Source organism: Canis lupus, chromosome 4 (genome assembly GCF_048164855.1).
Source record: "Canis lupus baileyi chromosome 4, mCanLup2.hap1, whole genome shotgun sequence".
Taxonomy (NCBI): Eukaryota; Metazoa; Chordata; class Mammalia; order Carnivora; family Canidae; genus Canis; species Canis lupus.
Window position 1 is genome coordinate 14,226,772 of NC_132841.1, and position 19,817 is coordinate 14,246,588.

General features: G+C 37.9%; 1 long non-coding RNA gene across 4 annotated transcripts in view; it reads right to left on the reverse strand.

Annotated features, from left to right (window-relative positions):
- Positions 1-11,810: 11,810 nt before the first annotated feature.
- LOC140631883 (uncharacterized) overlaps positions 11,811-19,817 on the reverse strand; it is a 35,235-nt gene continuing 27,228 nt past the window's right edge. For 2 of the 4 annotated variants that reach the window (XR_012029403.1, XR_012029401.1), the window contains 2 exons: positions 15,388-15,716; positions 11,811-12,003 (listed from right to left, as the gene is read on the reverse strand). This is a non-coding gene — a long non-coding RNA (uncharacterized lncRNA). Of the gene's footprint in view, positions 12,004-12,954; positions 13,056-15,387; positions 15,717-19,817 lie in introns of all 4 variants that reach the window. The other 2 variants (XR_012029402.1, XR_012029404.1) reach the window with 2 other exon arrangements.

Genomic DNA, 19,817 nt, shown 5'->3' on the forward strand with positions numbered 1-19,817 from the left:
GATATTAATTATTGCCTTCTAAGGCTCTGTACCTCCACCACCATCCCTTTCTGGGAGAGTTAAAGACATACCAGCCATATTACTACCAAGCAGGAATGTTCTCTTGACCACATTAGTAAAACTGAGGAAAACACAAAAGGAATATATTGGTTAGGTGTATTCAACTTACGATCATCTCATACCTTTCTTAAAAGTAGGTTGAAAACTTTGAATTATATGATTAATGTGCTCATTAGGTGAAAAAAAAATCCAATTGTTTAGAAGCTCAGTTATTTCTGATACTGTCATTAGGGCAATTTTTTTTTCCCCCTGTGGGTGTGCATTCTTCTACACCTTACAGGAAACCCAGCAGTGATTTCCTAGGACTGCTTATTATAGTGCTTTTCATTGTGACCTCACACTATTCAGTGACATGCAAGAGCACAGTGTACCAGGGCAGTGGGAGGCAGGGTGGTATGGACATTGGAGCCCTAGAGCCAGGCCAACTGACCTCCTTGGAGTCCTGGCTCAGCCACTTTAGCATTGCTATAAACTTTGTACCTCTGTTTCCTCATCTGTATGTGGGATGCTAAGCCTGTTAATTCATAGAGTCATTGTGAAGTTCAAATGAGTTAATCCACATAAAGTACCTGGAAGGTATTAAGTACTTGGTAAACACTGGCGATGACTGCCCGGACCAAGAAAGTTAGTTCTGGGGAGCCAGTCTTCGATGATCCAAGACAAGTAATACTAGGAGTGGAGAAGACAAATGTGACACTCCTAAGGCCTGTCAAACCCTCTGGCTGAACACCACGGGAACAGATTGTTGCTGAACAAGTTGGGTTTACTAGTCTGTTAGGCAGAGAGCACACTCCATTGAGAACTGTGGGCAGTTCAGGAAGAAGGCATTAGAAGGATTAGAAAGCGCTTACTAGAAAGGATGTGGCCTTGTGTTAGCTAATTACAGAGGGCTCAGAAGGTGGGGCTTTACTCTAATTGGATGCGCTCAGGAACTGGGTTTAATTCTATGATGGGTTGTCTTAATAAAGTCCTTATTTAGATAGGGAACTGTTAGGGCAGTTAGGACAATGTTCACATCTTTTTCCGGGTTCAGACATAATTACAGATCCTATCTATCTTTTTCTTGATCCATCAGATTCACAGAATGGCTTTGCTTGATGTTTATGTTCTGTGAAATCTTGGTGTTCTACAGGAAGATGACAAAACCTGCTGCTGGGTAGACCAGTTGCCTGCCGTCAGGGCTTGCTTTCCTTTTTCTTAGGCCTCCAAGGAGGGGCTTGAGGAGAAGGGTTTGACAAGAAAGGAAGGAGGTCAGTCTAACAGCTTCCAAATGTCTTTATTGTTCCCTGTTTTGAAGGCTTAGGTTCAGTATAGGTTCTATTATTTCCAGGTTTGAAAAACAAAATAAATAGTAATAAATAAAGAACTATTAAAAGTTCTTTAAATAGAACTTAAAGGTTGTTTTTTAAAATTTTTCTCCTAAGCTCATTTTAGAAGACTGGAGGTTGGGGTATCTGGGTGGTTCAGTTGGTTTGAGCCTCCGGCTCTTAGTTTCGGCTAATGTCAGAATCTCAGGGTCATGGGATGCCTGGGTGGCTCAGAGGTTGAGTGTCTGCCTTTGGCTCAGGGCATGATCCTGGGGTCCAGGATCAAGTCCCATATCGGGCTCCTTGCAGGGAGCCTGCTTCTCCCTTTGCCTGTGTCTCTGTCTCTGTCTCTCTCTGTATCTTTCATGAATAAATTAAAAAAAAAAAAAAAGAAGAATCTCAGGGTCAAGATCTCAGATTCAGCCCTGCCTCAGCCTCTGTACTTAGCGCTGAGTGTGCTTGTGATCCTCTCTCTCCCTCTGTCCCTCACTCCCTCTCACATACTCTCTCTCTCTAAAACAAACAAATAAATCTTTAAAAAAAAAAAAAAAAAAGAGGATTGGAGGTTTCGAGAACTATCTTAAGACCTTCGATCCAATAGAGCAGCAATCTTTTAAAAAGAAAAAAAAAAGCAATTAAAAAAATGCTATTCTTATTGAAAAAGCAATCTTAGTCTCTCATGCACCCAGTTCTTGTATAGGGTGGGGTTGCACAAAGTGGAGTTCACCCTATTGTCTTAGGGGACAGTAGTCACCAGCCCTCTCTTCCCTTCTGAATTCAAAGTAAAACAGTTGTCAATCTTTTCTTTCAATTAGAATGATTTTGGTTGCATGAATGAGTCTGTCTCAAACTAACTCAAGTAAAAGGAGTAATTATTGGAAGAATACATAATGGTCTTACAAGGAGATGGGACCCCTTGGAAATCAAGCACAGGAAGTACAGTAGAGCCTTGGGCAACTGGAATTGTAGCACAGCTGTGTCCTTGCATGGCTCTGGGATCTTCCGGTTGCAGTTTGTAGACCTTTTCACAGCAGCTCTCTAACACTGTCTACTTTCAGGCACATCTCTCCACATTCTGAGTTCAAATTGCCCAGAAAAGGAATTCACTGAACTTTTTCAACTCTAGGTATCAGGTCACACCATGAACCAGACAGTAGGCTATTGAATGACTATAATCCAGTCATTGGCTGTCCCCAAGCAAAGTCCAATGTTGATGCTGCTTTCATCATCCTTCAACATGACATTCTAGGTAGGGCAGTTTGGGCAGGGGAGGAAGGGTCACAGCAGACACACTGAGGGATGCATCTAGGACCATTCAGCTCTTGGCTGATACGTACACATGCCTACAGTGCTAGAGATGTCCCTGTGTGATACTACTTAAACATTGTACATGCAATCATGGACTCATCTATGACCTCCCAACAGCAATGCAATCCAAAATCACATCTATATCCCGAGGTCCCCAGAGCTGCAGTGAGTCTCAAAAGCCACAGCTTCTAAGTAATTTTCACTCCTTCTTTGGCTCCATTTTGATCCTATTCAGATATCATTCTTTTAATTAATTAATTAATTTACTTACTTACTTACTTGAGAGAGAGAGTACAAGTAGAGGAAGGTCAGAGGGAGAGGGAGAAAATCTCAAGTAGACTCCCTGATGAGTGCAGAGCCTGGTGTAGGGCTTTATGTCACGACCCAGAGATCATGATCTGAGCCAAAACCAAGAATCAGAAGCTCAACTGACTGAGCCACCTGGGTGCTCCCAGAAATCATTCTTATACACACACATGCACACACACACACACACACACACACATTAATTTGCCAACTTAACAAAATTGTTGACTTCTCAATGTGAAAATTGGAGAGTCCAATACTCCCACAGTATTTTTTTCTTTCTTACTCTACCTCTACTACCCGAATTTCGTGAATGATGATATTGTCTAGAACAACAACACTCTCTCTACGTATAATTAAGTATACTGTGTTGATCCTAAAAATTGAAAATCATCAAAAAATATTTAAAACATGTAATTATTATTCACTGTATTTTTCATATGCAATGTATTCTTCCCCTGAACGTTGAAGACTTCCACTATCTTCTGGAATCCAATATTACTGATAGGAAGTCTCATGTAGATCTCATTGTCTTCTCTTTGTAGGTAAGTATTTTTTTACTCCCTGGAATTTTTAGAATTTTTTCAGACTTTGGAGTAGATATTAGACTTTTCCCATATACACTACCCCACACAGTAGTTTTTTATAGGGAAATCAAATCTTTTGTTTATTTGATAATTCCTTCTCTATTATTTCTGTTTTCTCCTTCTGGAATGCCTTATATTTCCCATGGTTGTCTTTTTGCTCAGTGTTCTAGTAGTGTTTCCTAACCTTATCTTCTTGATGTCTAACTTAATCTTCAGATGATTTGATTTTATTGTTCAACTCTATCAATGATTCTTTAGGCCAAATTATTTTGTAATAAGTCTTTCTTATTGATTAATTAATCAATATACCATTTTTTTCCACAGCAGCTTGTTCTTGTTTGATGGAAGCAATAGCTTTTAAAATTCCTTTAAAAATATTACTTATAAATTTTATTTTTTTCTTTAGTGAATTGTATCTGCTTTCACTTTATTGATTGCTCCATTTATTCTATTCCTTTTTTCACTTTCAGAGTTTTATAATCTGCTGATCCTCAAATAATGGAATGATCCTTTGTTGTCCATTTGTATTTGTAAATAATGAACTAGGCTGGCCAGGAAGACGTATCTGGTATAGGTGTTCTGAGTTGCTGTCTACAGACTGGGAGAGTTGGCTATGGTCATAAGGGCTAGGGCAGGATACTCTTGCAGGTCAGCCTCCCTGTGGCATTCAATGAGGGGAAGCAGGTTGTGGTGTAAGGGTAAGAAAGGTTCCTCTGAGAGCTGGTGCTTGGTACACTTCATTCCACCCTTGGTAGAGCCTCCTTGATTTATCTTCTCTACTTCTCTCTCTTCTATCTCTCTTATTCTACTTCTCTAGCCCCGGCCCTGGCTGCTGGGCATATCCATATCCACCCCTCAAGAATGCTCTGATTTTCTTTATACTTTTATTAAGAGTCTAACCCCACTCCCATCTTTCTCTAAAGAACAGCTCTCAGATTTAGCTTGAAACTATTGATGACTCTGAGTAAGTAAGCAGAGAAGATCTTCAACCATTTCTCCTGTCCTGAGTATAGCTATTGCACAAGTCCCTTGAACGCAACTTCTCTTCGCTCTTCTCTTCTGCAGTCAGCTGTATGACTGCAGCTTCTTGGGGGCTTTTGCAGAGGAACCATGCTCACCTCTCCTAGCTTAGGCTGTTTTCTTCTGCTCTGGTTTCGACATTGACCCCAGTCCTGTCTGCCCAATGCTATCTTCCTGGAAGTCCTCAACATTACTGGTCCACCCCTTCACACTTTCTAGTACTGTTTTTATTGCATACTCTTTGGTTTTAAAAATTATTTCTATCATCTTAAAGGTGAAGTCTTAGTCTCTAGGCCAAAATTTGAATCAGAAAACACAGATTTCTTTGTTGTGAAACATGTTGATTAAGTAGAAATAGCAATTGCAACTATTGCACATATGTATGATAGTGGAGGAAAGCAGAGCTTTATTACGTTAACAATAACAGTAATGATTACTCTTCTTTAAAAAAAAAAAAAAGTAAGTAAATTTTGGTGGAATGATCAATTTTCACACACTTCCAAAGCTAGCAAGGAAAAGAAATGGGTGTGAGTGAAGGACCTGGAGGGAGGTTGCATTCTTCAAATTGCCTTGGGCAATTTGGGCCCTGGCTTCCCCCTAAAATGATACAACTGCAGACCACAAATTCCTTAATCTCCTTGGGCATTGATTTCTCATCTATAAAGTAAGAATGATAGTATCTTTGTCTATCTTAAGGGTTAAAATGGTTGATACTTCAAAGCACTTATAAAAAGTGCCTGAAATATAGCAGGCACTCAGTAAATATTTATTGAATAAATAAATGAAGATATGAGTGAAGGTTGAATAAACAACATCCTAAAACAGAAATGTGTTACTCCCCAGCTGGTACCATAGTTGAGTCTTCTTCTAAGGCCAGCTGCTTGTAAATGATAGGGGAAATAATAAAGCCAGTAAATGTCATCGGTCTGAGCTCAAGGCCTCATTCCTGAAGGAGATCCTGAAGAGATCATAGATAAGTAGAGACACTGCATCTTCGGTGATAATGATAAACAAGTCTTAAAACCTGATGGTTTTACCACCCTGAATAGTGTGAGATTCATCTTCCGGGAGAGCTGAGTAGTTAGGATTTTGACTCTGGAGTCATACAGCTTGGGTTTAAATCACAGCTCCTGTTATGGACTGAATTATGTTCCCCCAAATCCACAGTTTAAATCTTAACTTCTAGTGCCTCAGAATGTAACCAGATTTCAAGATGAGGTGATTAAATAAAAATGCAGCCATTAGGCTGGGTGCTAAACCAGTCTGACTAGTATCTTTCTAAAAAGAAGAAATTTGGGCACTCAGAGAGACACCAGGGATGCGCAAGCAGAGAAGAAAGACCATATGAAAGCACAGCAAAAAGATGGCCATCTGTAAGCCAATGAGGGAGGCTTCGGAAGAAACCAAACCTGCCAACACCTTGATCTTGGACTTTCTGTGATTCGGGCTGTGAGAAAGTAAATGTCTATCTTTCAGCCATCTGTGCTGTTTTGTTACAGTAGCCCGAGCAAACTAAATGCTTCAAACATATGATCTCTATAAATGTGGGTAGATTTCTCTCTCTCTCTCCAGCTAACTGGAGCCCCAGTTAACTCATGGGCAGAATGAGGATATTAGCAGGACTTTAATCCATAGATTTTGAGGATGAAATGAGATTGACATTTAGCACAGAGCCTGCCTCACAGTAAGAACTAAATATGTTAGCTATTATTATTACTACTGCTATAATTATAAAAAGTGATAATTGTTGTTGTTATTAGCGATTTCAGAGAGTCCAGTTATCAGACGACCTTCTTATGCAGTTGAAAAGTGAGAGACATTGTTACACACCCAAAATGTTGCATCTTTTTTGTAATTACAAGCCTATTTTACAGATGAGGAAACAGCCTTCTTTTGAATGATTGGGGTTTGGTAAGAAGACCTGAATATTTGACACAATAAAATATGACTATAAAACACAAAATAATCAGGTTGGAAAAGAAAGTTTATCCAAAATACAAATTTAAATCATGATGCTTCGTTCATGTAGTTCATGTATTTGACTGGTTAAATGGACATTTTGATGCATTTTGAATTTGTTCAAATAAGCCTAGGGTGACAGCTATAGTTTGAAGATACTATGTATCATTTAATCATGAAAATTCTTTTAAGTTTTTTTTTAATTGATGTATAGTTGACATACAATATTATATTAGTTTTAGGTGTGCAACATAGTGATTCAACAATTATATACATTATTTGGTCCTTACCATGATTAGTGTAGTTACCATCTGTCACCATACACAGTTATTACAATATTATTATTAATATTCTTCATGCTGTACTTTCCATTGCAATGACTTATTTCTTTTGTAACTTGAATTTTGTTCCTTATTATCCACTTCACCTATCCTCCTATGCCCCTTCCTCTGGCAATCACTACTTTGTTCTCTATTCGTGAGTCTATTTCTACTTTTTTGTTTGTCAAAGTCATGAAAAACAAGCGAAAGATTATGAAACTCTCACAGACCAGAGGAAATTAAGCAGACATGATGACTAAGTGTAATGTGGTATCTTGGATGGCATCCTGGAACACAAAAAGAATATTGGTGTGAAAATAAGTGAAATCCAAATAAGATCTATAGTCATTGGTAGTAATACCAATGTTGGTTCTATAGTTGTGACTAATGTAAAGTGGTGATGTGAGAAGAGGGAAACTGGGTGGGAGATTATGGACTCCCACTCTTTGAATTACTTTTGCAAATTTTATGTAAATCTAAAACTATGATAAAATTTAAGAATTATTTTAAAATGCATATAGTATTTTATTTGGTTATTTCATTTTACTTGAAAGTAGCTTAAAAATTCAAACACTCACTTGAAAAATGTCAGAGAAAGGAATTATGTGATATTGTGAGAATACTTTTAGAATAGCAGAGTCAATTATTTGTTTGCTGTCTCCCATGAGGAGTCTCTGCTTTATTATCATTGTCATCAACAAAATTATCTCAATGCCAAAGAGACCACAGAGTTTATCATACTCCTCACTTTGCAAACTGAGGCTCAGAATGGGCAGGTGACTTATCCAAAGTCACAACTCATTTAGTTTTTGGCAGTGATAAGAATGTGAAAGATTCTTTTTAATTGCATGTGAAGTACTAAAAAATATGTACATATATGTGTGTGTGTGTGTTTTGCAGAAATATGTACACACATGATAGATATCATATATTGCATGACATATGAAACCTTTCTTTTTAATAGAAATAAGATGTAAAAGCATAAAACAGTCTCCTTAGTGGGTCTATTAGTCTGGCGGGTTTCTTCTATTGTTGTTGTTGTTTTTGTCTAGACTACTAAGGAAACATATCCAGCTCAGTTAAGGGCAGAAGTTTGAGAACAAAAAGAAATGAAAAAAAAATTGTGTCCTTTTATGTGACAGGCTCATATGAGCGATTGAAGATTTAAAGGGGAGGAGATCTGGTATCTAATTTGAGGACCTCACAGCCTGATCTAGCAAGCAAACACCTAGGCAGCTTTCCACTAGAACCTCATAAGCACAGGAGCAGGCATACATGCTGAGAAAGCTCTAAGGGGAGGCATCTGAGCCAACTACAGGACCAGCTTGAAGGCATGCTTCATGGAAGAGTGACCACTCAAGATATCTTAAAAGATGAGTGAGGAGTTAGCCAAATGGAGAGAGAGGAGGAAGAGATTCCAGACAGAAGGGACTTGTCCTTTGAGATTGCAAGGAAGGAAGGAAGGGTGTGAGTTTAGATAAAGCAGAGGCTGAGGGGTGACTGGAAGTCAGCTGAGATCAGGCCTAAGGACACCTTCTTCCCCTTCGCCTTCTTCACAGTGAAGTAGGGTATGAGGCCATGCACTGATAGTGAGGGGTGGGCATTGGTGGGCAACTTAGAGAGAAAGGTAGAGATTTGGACCTATGTCTGAGGGAAAAGAGAGTAAAATGTAAGCATAGGTAAATACAGGCTAGTGAACATTTCTGAGCTGGCATTAGCACAAACATATGGAAATATGCAATTTCCTCTGGCAGCATTCAGCTGTCTAAGTGTAGTGAAAATACAGAGGAAGTGGATTGTAGCATTCATCTTGGTTTCAGTATTCCCAGGCAGGGTGGGCAGAGTATAGGGATCAAAGGGAACCAAGAATGGCTAATGTCAACTGTTCAGACATCAACAATAAAGCCCAGGAAGGGCAGGGAAAAAGAGGAAATTGAGAACGTCAACAGAGTAAAAGAAAATCAAGGTAGCAAGACATCTGATGTCTCTATAGGGATAAGGGAAAGTAAAAATCCCTTAAAATTAAATTTAGTAGAAGGCTAATCCAAGTGTAGAGCTTCTGAGTAAATAAAATGAGATGCCTGGACAGTTGAGAGAGGCAACAGACATTCACCCCAAGTAACAATGACTTCAACAGAGGATGACACTTACATGAGTGTAAAAACTTGGTGGGGTGCCAGGAGAATGCATCCCAGGTGTCAGCATTGGCAGGGGTGCAGAATGACAAAGCAGTAAGGGATGGAAATGCAGCAAGGAGAGGAGATGGTTACATATGCCTTCTGTTTAGTGACCAAGAATCACAGAAATGGGAGAAATCTCTAGAATAGATTATGTCTACTACATCCGGGAGGGAATCAGTTCATGTTGAAGGCTTGGGCTTTGAGATCAAGCTGACCCACCTATGTTATTACAGGCGAGTGCATGAACTCCCGGAGCCTCCCTTTCCCCACTTGTAGGAGCTCTGCTCTGAGAGGTTGTTGTGGCCCTAAAGAAGATCATGCGTCTGTACCTCAATAAGCAGGAGATCCATAATAAGTGAGAGCCATGGGTTTTCTTCTCCACTTTGTGCCTGAGAGTCCTGGTGGTCTGGCCTGTCTAAGCACATCCTGGGCACAGTGGACAGAGAGCTGTGCTGCTGCTCCCCTGATCCCAGACAGGTGAATAAGAGTGGCACATTCTGATATAACTAAGGGTACTGGTTTTTAAAACCTGTAGCAAGAATTTAGTATTGAAGTCTATTTTGAGATACAAAAATGTGGGAGAGGCCAACATCCCAAATCACTTCTGTAGATATGTGTTCTAAAAACAATTCCTTTGGGGGCCCTGATTGTTCTCCAAAGAGCTAATCTATGGTTCATAGGTAGGGAGGAGGCATAGACATGGTAGAAAATAAGGAGAGGGGAAAGAAGTTGAATTGAACAAGGGGCAGGAACAAAGAGATGAGAAAAACCTGTATAGAGGCAACATTGTCAAGTGAACTCAATCGAATTCAATGGCTCTGGGCTTAGGCTGTGTTTATAAGGAAAGGGCCATTCACAAGATCCATGGGGTCTTTAATTCTCATTATATATAACATGTTGGTTATATTTATAAAATAGAATCATAACTACATCTGGAATCTTTACACAGAAATTAAGGTTGACGTATGTGCCAGATTGATTTATATTCCCTGATAAGATGGTAAAGTAAAGATTTATTTTACTTTGCACTCTTACAGCTTGGATTATTATTCATACTTTATTTTGCAAATTGGTGGTAACCCAACTGCAGCCAAATCAAGAGTTCACATGCCAAGTTTTGGTCTGAAAAAGTTTTTGCATCCAATATATATTTGGCCATAAAAATAAGGAGATCAAATAATAGAAGAGAAAAGAAAGTGCTTTATGTACTCTGGAGGTCAAAACCAGATGTGAATAGGGTTCTCATGGAGTGTGGCTAGCTAACATCTGGTAATCCCTAATGTGTTTCATTGTCCATTTGTAAGTTTCCCCCAATGTTTAATATCAACAGCTATACAGGAATGTAGTGACTTGCACAAAGAGTAAAATTTATAGATATCAAGGACAAAGCCAGAAAATTACTCTGTTCTTGGCATCCATCCTTCCTGGGCAAGGACTTCATATTTTCTTTCTGTTGATGCTATGTTTAATAAAGCTATGTGATTGGTTAGATTTCGATTGAGCTGAACATGTTTTGTTTTGTTTCTTTTCTATGACTCAGTGACAAAAGAAACATAAAACCTTCTGCTTACTTTAATCACAGACTTCAGATTTCTTCTATGTAATCTGAAGAATTGAGGAAATACCCCCAGAAAAATTAGTTGTACCTGTAGAGGAGGTGGAGGGTAAGAAAGAGATGGTGAGGAAGGTGGATAATTTAGCTTATTTTCTTCTTTTGGCACACAATCTGTTTGATTTCTTGATCCCTCTCAAACAACTCTCTTCTACAAAGACAACTCCCTTTGTAAGGAAATTTGCAGATGAGAGCAGACATGTCTGTATTTCCCACCACAAAGGTTAAAGATGCTGAGGGATGTGCTACAAAGCAGATGAAGTTATGATTCCCATTGCTAAATGTAGTAGCTGAGATTAGATATATGTTCTCCACCTCGTTCACAGATCCATATTGCCTTACATAAATTAGCAGTAATCTACACATTCCTTTGACAGAACAGGCTGGCCCACAGAACTGATGGATTAGTAACTAATTCAGAGATGACAACAAGGTATCAACTGTGTGCCTACTCAGGTCCACTGGTAGCTGTTGCCAGGAATGGGAGGTACTAGAAGAATCCTAAAGCTCTTCAGAAACTCAGTGGGGAAGTGCATAGCTGGTAGGTTTTGGATGTCTGCCAGGGGAGTGGGCAGAGAGAGTAGCAGTACATGAGCTACTTAGTTATTGTCCCTTGTTTAACCAAGAGAGTTTGTCGTAATAAGATCTGCTTCCCAAGGTTGGAAATTTTTATTTTAAGATCAACCCACAGTAACAAATGCTTATGTGTATTATGCAGTAATAGTAATAAATCCAATAATATGATGATGCTTTGTATCTTCAGAAGAACTTTCTCAAGTATTGTCTCATGAGATTCTAAAGTAATTTCGTGAGATAGAAATGGGACATATTTTTATCCCCATTTCCAAGTGAGGAACTCAATTTCAGAAAAGATAAGCGATTCATGCTACATCATGCTGCTGGTAAGTTAGAGAATTCAGGAAATATTGTGTAGTCATTTGAATATTTTGTAATCACTCAAATTTCTGACTCAAATTAGAAGTCAGAAAACTGTAGCAACTATGATTAGGATTTTCTAAATTGTGCAACAACAAGCTGTAAAGTTGACTGCATAGGAGACATTTACAACAAATGTGTGCTTACATGATTAAGTGACAAGTCAGAGATAGCCTACCCAAAGGTATGGATGATTGTATTAGTCAAGTCCAGAATAAAATATATAAAGAGATTTATTATAAACAATTGGTTGCAAGACCAAAATCTGCAGAGTCCATGTCCCAATTGGAGTCTGAAGAATGGCAGGCTGCTATAGAACCAGGAAGAGCAGATGTCCAATTTGAAGGCCATGAGGCAGGAGAATGCACTCTAACTTGGGGGAAGGCCAGCTTTTTGTTCTGTGCAGACCTATAACGATTGGATAAGACTCATGCACGTTATGGAGAGCAATCTGCTTTACTCAGTCTACCAATTTAACTGTTAACCTCATTCAAAAACACCCTTACAGAAAAACCCAAAACCATGTTTTATTGAGTATCTGGGCCCATTCAAGTAGATACATAAAATTAATCATCACCAGTCCACCCCTTGCCAATTTGTCATCCATACACTTTTCCTTACACCATACTTAATCTCAAAATAAGGCAAATAGAAAGATAACCTAACATGATATAACTATCCTGCATATAACCAAAATACACTAACCCTTTTCCCAGAAGAGGAAAAAAGCCCTTGAGTGATATTTACTCTTCTCTTTGATATCTTATAACTTAGGGACTATGGGAGTAAGATGCTATGGACTGAATTGTGTCCTTTCTCAAAATTCCTGTATTTTTTTTTTTTAAATACAGTGGGACTGTACTTAGAGACAAGGCTTTAAAGGAGATAATTAGAGCCAAACGAGGTCATAATGGTAGGATCTTAATCTGATAGGACTGGTGTCCTTATAAGAAGAAGAAAAGACAATAGATCTCTCCCTCTCTCAACGTGTGCATGCATTGAAAAAGGCCATATAAGCACACAGCAAGAAGGCGGCCATTTCCCAGCCAGAAGAGAGGTCTCCTCAAAAATCAACCCTGTAGGCACCTTGTTCCTGGACTTGCAGCCTCCAGAACTGTGAGAAAATAAAACTCTATTGTGTATGCCCCCCACTTGTGTCATCTTGTCATGGCAGCCTGAGCTGACTAATACAATGATCAAAGCCCTATCTGAGAAATTTGTTACTATCACAGAAGAGGGAATTTATTTGAAGCATATCAGCCCAATAATCGTCTGTGAGTGTTAATCCATTCCATTAAACTTCCAGGCTGGGCATAAACCCTATATGAGGCTTCTTTATAAAGCTCTCTAAAGACATACTTTCCCGGTATTTTGAGGGCTGGATTATAAATTATAAGCTGCTAAATCTTCCCATGTCTTCTCAAAAGTAGTATGGTGAAGTTTCCAATAGTAGGAGATAACTGGGAAAGAGAGGACAGTCAATTGTATTGAGTGTTTACCATACACTGAGCCTTATAGATACAACGGGGAAAAGATACACATTGTTCCTATTCTCAGACACTCTTTTAGTGAGTAATCCCAGGTTCCAGGGTAGGGATAGAGTATTTCTTCCTCTGAATCTGTAAGGTTGTCATGAAAAAAAAAAAAAAATTTGATTTTAAAAAGTTTTTTTGGAGGGTCTAGCAGAAAGCCCAGAAGCTTAACTGGAGGTTATTTCTCCCTGGTTGTAGGAGGAAGTGTTTGCTTTTTTACTTATGATCTTTGGCTATCAGCAGGAGTAGCACATGGCCTAGCCTGGTCACCTTAACACCTTGACATTGCGCTATCAACTGGATTGTAAAAAACTTGGTTTAGGTCTGAGGAGTTTACAGTCTGGGGTGTGTGTGTGTGTGTGTGTGTGTGCTGTGTTTTCTTTTCTTTTCTTTTCTTTTCTTTTCTTTTCTTTTCTTTTTTCTTTTCTTTCTTTTCTTTCTTTTCTTTTCTTTTCTTTTCTTTTCTTTCTTTTCTTCTTCTCTCTCTCTCTCTTTTTTTTTTTTTTTTCAAACATACAAGGGTTTATTTACAAGCTCAAGCTTGGGTCCAAGTATACCCGACACAGTGGAGCAGGGACTTGGACCCTGAGGTGGGTTTCAGCTTAGTTTTAAGAACTGGTCTATCCAGAAGGGGTGGAGCAATTACTCAAATTCTGTTTACATTTTGATATGGGGCCTTCAAGGGCATTAAGCTCTGTTCTTATTCTAATAGGGGCTTCCAGCCACTGGCTTGGGCTCTTTTTTATTCTAATATGGGGCTTTCTATTATACTTACATAGACAACTTCTAATTTGTTGCAAAGCCCATGTTTGTATGATGATTTTCATTCTTTGGACTATTTTTTGACAAAGTTGCAGAGAGCTCTTGAAATATTTTCAATGTTAATATAACACCTTTATGCAGTATGTCTTAAAGAAAAGCCAAACAAAGGCTGATCTGTAACAACACTAGGTATTTCAAATTTTCACTGTGCTGCATTCATAGATTTTGGAGATGGCCTATGAAACTGTAAATAAAAGCAATACAATTTTTCTGTGAAACAATTTATAAACTCTCCAATAGGTACAATGTGAGACTCACTTAATAGATTGGTACAGACTTTCCTTGAAGAAACTAAAGGGTTTTTTTCCCCCCTCTTTCTGTAGCGAAAGTTGATAATGCAGGAATATTGCACAAATACCATGGCTACAGCATCTTTTCTTTTTATTGAACAGCAGTTGTGGCTTGAAGAGTAACTGTCTTCAGAAAATTGTGGAGACTTTATAGCAATGGTTGAAGCTATTTGGACTTGCCAAATTACCTAATGGAATAGGTAAGCTTTATGTCTTTAAGATGAGCTGCTTTTTTTTTCTTTGAAGCCTCCAATATAGAAGTTTTCAGCCTATAGTATTCTGTATTTAGTATGAAATCAACTGCAATTCTTAGTTTCATCTTTTCAACCCCCAATATAGGAAAAAAAAGTTTCAATTTTTTAACAGCCCAAGATCTAAGAATTACACTCATGCTGCCTTTGTTTCCCAGAGAGCCTTAAAAAAAGTCATATATCAACATAGTTACTGCTTAGTTACTAACTTCTATCAACTTCTACAACTATGATGACAAATTCTCAAGGTTGTGGTGGTAAAATGAGTGATGAATGATGAATGAAACAATGACAGAGCAGGTTTAAGGACAGTAGTACATTTTCCAAGAAATTCAAGAAACTTCAAAATAGTCTCTCATGAACCAACCCAATCCAATTTGGAGTCAAGGACATTTAAGACAATTTTAATCATTTTCTAAAACTGCTAAGAGTTGAAAACTTAGTCACAGATAAAGATATCCCTAAGGAAATTAGCTAAACATAGATTATGATGAAAGAAAACCTTGGTAGGGATGACCACATAAATCTCTTAAGAAATTTGGAGGCTTGGGCATGTTAGTAAAATAAATGAGGGGGGTCCTTCTGCCCCACACTTCAGACCATTTGCTACCTGTACCCCCCTGCCGCCAACTCCCAGTCTTGCCCCAAATGGAGCTAAGGAAACTTGCTCTCCTGCTTTCAGAAAGTCTTTTTATTCTTCTTTTACTACCCCACTCCCATTCAGCCCATTCCACACTAGTAGAACTAGCCATGCCACAGGCCTCTGTGGGACCCATAAGTCTCAAAGAACTTGAATTCCATCCACAGCAAGGATATAGTCTAATGGAGGATGAATGTAAAAGGGGAGACAGATTGTAGGAGAGCCATTACAAGGAGGGCCCCTGAGAGATCACTCACCAAAGTTGATGAAGGATTTTCCATCCTTCTGGCTCTGTGAGTCAGACTCAAGTGAGTAGACTGAGCAGGTGAGGAAAGAGTAGTCCTGCATGCTCTGTGAGGTCGTTCTATAACTCCTCCAGCCTTGAGTCATCTGCTTGCTTTGGATGATGTTTCAGAGGGGAGCAACCATGGGTGATGAACACCAACACATGACTAGCCAGAGCAGGAGCTCTAGTCTGGTATTTTCAGAGATGATCTGTCCAAAGGGCACTGATACTCAACAGAGTATCAATTATATGCAGGGCAACCATTTTGGTGACTTTATCTATAAGCTGGAGAACCACAATCTGGAGAAACCAGGAAACATTTGAGTTGCTTATATCTTAAACCACATTAGAGCAACATTGTTTATGACTATGGAGCAAAACATGGCTAGTTTAAAAATATATATTACTTTATATACTTCTTAAATGTTATTTATTGCTACTTTAATGGGCCACCTGCTCCGATTATCTTTTGTTTTTCATTTGGGTTGCTTCATTTTTAGTCAAGAAAGGGCAGAAGTTAGTCTATTTAATTTTTAATTCCACATCTTTTCATAGCAAATGATAGACCTTGTTTTAAATTCTATACCCCTAATCAAATAGTGTCCACATGAATTAAGACTTACGCCTTGAAGTCAGAACTCACAATAGCATAAAGACAATAGTTGAATGCTGGGGATAGAATGTAAGGAGAAAGAGTAGAGGTTTGAAGACTCAGACTTTGGGGATGCTTCCAGTTAGGCATTGGAGGGAGCCTAGGAGAAGTACTACCTCAAAGCCAGTTGCCTCATGCAAAGATCAACCAGCCCAGATGTCTACAATAACAAGTAAAAATATTGACGCCTGTGTGTACTTTGAATACAGAAGAAAGTTGACTTATGTGTACATATATGCATGCGTATACATATGAATGAAGAATTTCTCTCTATAAATCTATACATAGATAGATCGATCAATGGATGTATCTATACATGTATGTATATCATAGATGCATATATGTGAGGTAACAGCAGGAAGCAGGAGAAAATAAAAGTAGAAGAATTTATTCCTTCTAATTCCTTCCAGTCCCACCAGAGACTGCTTTCTGGGATTACTTCTTCAATCTGATGGACTCTGTTCCATGGATCAAAGTTTGTCTGGGATCCTTGCCCATGTTCCTACATGCAGGCTTGAAGGAGATAATAGATTCCCAATGTTACCCATCCCTGGATGCTCCAGCATTCTGTATTGGCTTCTTTAATATTATCAACACCTTTATGTACTGCTTCTCATTAAATTTGTCTCCGTTAACTTTTTGAAGGTGCCCCATGAGGAGCCCCTGAGTGTGATAGAAGCCATGTCCTTGTTGATTTTCCTACAAGACATCCAAGCGAAGATATAGACAGGCAAGCAAAAAGGAATCTGGAGAAACCCTAGGGCTGGAAGAGTTTGGACTCAGGGAAATAACATTTAAGAATCCTCAGCATACAGATGCAGAAGGGAATCCTTACGACCTTTTGCTTATCAAGAAAACAACCCTCCCCTTTGGCTGAACTGCCCACCATCTTGAATTATCATCTTGTTGAATTCAAGGCAGTCTTGGACTGCCCCATCCTCACATTCAGGAAGCCTGACATCTAGGATTAAAACCTAAACTAACTACTTTCCTTCTTCTTAGTGTCTATCAAGAGCAGTCTCCCCATGCCTAACATCACTGTTTACCTTGATTATGAACAGAAGGCCAGACTTCTCAGGCATTCATTTTGTCCAAGACTCTCATCTCCTTACTGCTGTGTAAATCCCCATAATATGAGCTAATTCCTCCTTCCCCTTCATACTTTTTTACTTTAACCAATTTTAAATTCTTAATCATAATAAATAAATAAATAAATAAATAAATAAATAAATAAATAAATTCTTAATCATATATTTATCTAGTCTATGCCAATTATGGACTATTCAAAAAATGACTAACGATTCTCCAAGAAGAGCACAAAATAAATTCACTTAAACCATTTGTTCATAATTACAATAGACACAATGTACTTCATCATTGAACAAACTCCATGATAAACATTTGGCCAATGAGGACAATGAGCCAAATTATACTGATCATTTCTTTACTATTTTGGGTTTTCACTGACATACATGGCCATAGATAGTTAATTGGATCTATAAATACTCCTAGTTAAGTTTAATTAGTTCTCTGTATAGAATCTAAGGTTATGATAGTCGTGGTGATAATTTTGAATAATATTTTTTAAAATCCACAGACGTTTGTTTTAAAAAATTGACCTAGAATATGCTCTGAAAGAAAAAAAGAAAAAGAAATTGGATAAAGGAGTGAGAAATAAGAGTACGAAAAGATTAGTTACTCTGTGAAAAAGCCAATATGATTGCAGAAGTATTAAAATCCCTGTAGGAGATTTACAGAGAAGTCTGCCCTGGATTAGAATTTGATATCAAATAACTTAACTGAAGTCATACAATTCTGTGCCATTTGTAGTTGAGTTAATAGCATATGTTCCTGGAGGATTACAGCCAATGATTAAGGAAATTAGGTTTTGTTTGAATTTAATTTAGTTATATAAAGCTGCTACTATAATTTACAGCTTTGATATTTAATATTTAATAACCCAGATCTTAGAAGAATACTAGATATAGCTGTGTCATTATGCCTTGAAATATTATTCCCATAAGTCATTTATATTTGCTGGCTGATAAAGATGTTCATCGACTAGATGGACTCAACAGGAGTCCACTGATAAAGCCAATGCCGCTTCACAGTTTGCTGAGTCCCTTGTACATTTCCACTCCATTTCCCACACCTGTAACTTACTGAATCATAATTTATCTGGCCGGTCAATTGTCATAATAGAGAAACATTGCAGCCTTTACTTCAGCAGCCAGCTGTGGGAATGACTCAGCTCTGCCTTTCTCTCACATTTTATGTATCTGTGTCATTAAAAACCATAGGAATTTCTCTGTGAATATTGCTCCCTCAATTTTTCTTTCTTGTTTTTCTTTATTACTTTGCCACACTTTTTCCCTATCCATCTTGATTTTTTGCTTCTTTTTTTCCTTCATTTTTTGGAGCCTCTGCAATAATAATTTCAGTTTCTTTCTTGTGTATATCTGTACCTCTTAGTAGAAATTCCTTTGTTCTTCTGATTTATAAAAATTAATCTGAAATTTCTCATCCTATGGATTAACTTTTATCTCTAAACATTCCTAATATTTTACTCCCCATCCAAGAATATTTATACTATTTCAACTGCTTTTCTCCTTCAGGACTTGTGATTTAAACTTTTTTTTCTCTTTTATTCACGTCTTTTATTGTCCTTACAACTACTGAGAATCCCTCACATCATTGTTTTGGTTAGTTGTGTTCGTCTTAGTCATGTTTACTTCTTAGTTTGGACTTCCCTCAAAGAAAGTTCAAGTCAGCTCTTCAGAAAATTCTCAAGGCACAGTCTCTAACCTTGAAAATTTTAGAGGTCTGAACAGAGAGTTTACTCGGAATACCTATTTTAACAATTTATTATATACAAATGATTAATATGATATAATTAATATAATACAATATACATATATATTATATGTATTCTTTACATAGATAGCAAAGAGTAGAAACAGGTAAAAAGGAAATATTTAGAGATGGCCAACACTAAATGCAAGTTAAAACATCAGGAATTTGTTTGAAGGGAAGAAAGAAATGCAGTAATGCATTCTAAGAGATAAGTTTTCATTTATGCCTCCCTGCCAGCCCACTAAAAATTTCAACTTGGTGAGCACAATTAATGATAATAATTATAATAAAAGCATAGTGATTAAGCGTGAGGGTTCTTTAGCTAGATTGGCGGGCAAGTAATCTTGGCTTCGCTGCTTTATAGCTGTATGACTTTGGATAATTTACTTAACCTCCCTGTGCCTCAGATCAAATATGTAAAATGAGAATAACAATAGTACTCTGTCTTCAAGGTTGTTGTGTAAAATGTATAAAATGTTTAATATTCTGTGTTGGAATAGTAAACTCTTAATAACTATTAGATATTATTGTTTACTATATTTTTGTTATTGTTACTCCAAAATAAAACACAGGTTAGTAGGAAATAGCAGATCAAAGTGAACATTAAGAAACAAACAAGCATCATGGTGGCATTATTATCTTATAGGTTTTGTTTTGTTTTGTTTTAGAGAGGGAGACAGAGAGTTGAGAGGCAGAAGGAGAAGGAGAGAAAGAATCTGAAACAATATCTACCCCCAGCATGGAGCTTGACCCAGAGATCAATCTCATGACCCTGAGATCATGACCTGAGCTGAAATCTAGTCGGACGCTAAACCAACTGAACCACCCAGGCAACCCCCACCTTATAGGGTTTTAAGAGTAGTCAAATGTAATTATACTTTGAAATTATAATTATA